Raw genomic sequence first — 2,498 nt, 5'->3', positions numbered from 1 at the left:
AACGCATCTCCTGGTGAATTACGTGACCATGTCTAGCATTAGTGGCCACGATCCTCACCGGCTCCGTATTATCCTCGTTAGTGTGGAGCGTCCAAGTGTCTGGTCCCAGATTGGCCATATAAATAGCAGAATAGTTAACGCCTGTCGCGGGGTCTACACCATGATGGCTTGGCTTAACCCATTTGTTGATCTTCTTGCGGTGTTTCACAGAGGTACCATGAAAAGTCCACCCGTCTTCTTCAAGCGTCTTCAACGAACTCGGCGATATCGGCGGCGTATCAGTGGAAGGAGCTTGGCTGCCCACGAAAATAGCTTCACCGTTCATGAGTCGTTCAACGGTTGTCGAGTGGTGGGCCGTAGTCCTCATGAAGTACTGGTAGGGATAGCTTGGGTGAGCTTCTACGGTAACCTCAGAACCATCACTTGTGATGATAACATGAGACCTCGTCGTTAAAATGCCATCTTCCATGCCAGGGAGGGTCAACCCGGCCGTCTCCATAGCGACAGACTTGCCACAAGTTGACGGGAAGCCTTTAGCGTCGCGTAAACCTTCAATACAATGGAGCCTAGTCTCGACGTGGAACTCATAGTGAAGGTATTGTTCTTGAATAGTTTCTCCCGCTTGGGCGGCTAGAAAGGGTAAAGTTGTTGAGAGGAAGAGTGTTCGCATGGCGAGCATACTATATCACAGAGAAACCCTAAGATTCGACCCAAGATTAGACTGCGAGCATCGAAATAGACAGTTCTAGGCAATAACTTTATGGAATCCCGAGAGCCCGACGCAGAACGCAATGAACGCGGAACGCCATTTCTCATTCGCTCGGGCCGTCACGTCACGGTGGGCGAGCGCAAGCTCACAATCAAGGTATGTTCCGTGTCACGACGCAGGACTAGTACCCTGCCTAGTTCTGGGACGAGGCAGGTAGATGACAAATCCTGGATACTATGAACCAGTTTTTGCTCTGGTTCTTGCTTGCAAATAGTTCAACTCGGCATCACTTCGTTCGATCTGTGACATACGCAATATTCATCACACATCCGTTTATCGTGTAGCACCTGGACGCCCGTGACGGACGGTCGGTCCGTCTATTTTGGGCGCTATAATTCAATAATAAAGTACATCTCAAGTTGAGATTCTCAACAGAAGATTCGTAGTGAAATAGGCGTTGCATTTAGTGCTGAAAAATGACTAATTTCGTAGATCGACCCAACGCTAGCTGGTTAGTCAGAGGGGGCACGTGATAGAATCGTATGGATGATACGCGAGCTTTGGCATGGAGAGATGTAGCCTTGGAGAACTGTTATGACCGATATGTACCAGCAAGTTGGCGTGTACTACACGCCGTGTAGCTGCTGAGGGGAATGTGTTCATTGTTTATAGCAGAGAAAACGCCTTCATTAGTGTTGTGCCCACGCATGGATTAAAAGTGAAATTCAACAATGATGGGCAGATGATAGACGTCTGTGTTGGAAATCGAGGGCACGGAAGCGGGAAGGTCGAGACCAGTAGCAGCAAGAAGTTGATTCTCCCGCCCAGGATTAAACATGAAATAGAGGCTCAAGCTCAGCACACCAAACCAATGAAAGTACTGGCGAATGTAAGGGGAGTGTGAGGTGGTCGATATATTAACGAATCCCTGTAGATTAAATCTAAATTTGGTGGCGAATGGGACGAATTTGTCAAAGAAATTGATAAGGGTGAACAGAAGATATATGGTCATGTTGCTAACTGTCGTCGATACGCTAGGGAAAAAGGGTCAGTCAAATTGCTAGATGAGAATGAATTAAGGGTCGAAATTGCACGGCAAGGGTTCGTTCCTTTAACCCCGGAGATGATGAGGGCGATGGCAGTTGAGCTGCATAGTACAAGTGTCGACAATCGAATCAATTGCCGCTTGCTTGGTGAGCTATATTCTCTGGGTCAAGAGATAACCAGTAGTCATAGTGGCAGGCAAACAGTGACGGCGTGTGTTCTGAGCAAATCATGCATTGTGAATATTTACAATTTATTCGGTGAGGATTCGCCAACGAAGCGGCGGGGTGAACCTCCCAGCCCTTTCGAGATCGGAATGTCTTGGAGCTGACGGGCACTTCCGCAGTTTGAGGGGCTGCGGCGGTGTGCTTCTGATTGGAGCATGTATGCTCAGCTTGGACACGAGGAGTGGAGCGGTGTATAGATGGAGCCTTGTCCCATTGATCGCCGGAATAACCGAGACTGAGTCGCAGGGAGCAGTGGCATGGCTGCTAGGAAGGCTACGCAGTTTGATATCTAGCCTCTGCGGTGATAACGCGGTGCGAAGGGTTACACATTTTCTCTCTGATTCCTCGAGGGGGATAGTTACTGGAACGGGACTTAGCCTGGAAGGTATCACGTCGATAAGGTGCAAGTTTCACGCTGATGAGGCTGCAGAAATGTTGGGGTTCCAACCATACTAGCAACGCGACGAGGTGAGGATATATGTGAGCTGCACTTAGATCTACTTTTACGCTATTGTGCT

This window comes from Perkinsus marinus (assembly GCF_000006405.1).
Source record: "Perkinsus marinus ATCC 50983 genomic scaffold scf_1104296948168, whole genome shotgun sequence".
NCBI classification, from domain to species: domain Eukaryota; phylum Perkinsozoa; order Perkinsida; family Perkinsidae; genus Perkinsus; species Perkinsus marinus.
Note: the sequence above shows the minus strand (reverse complement) of the source record.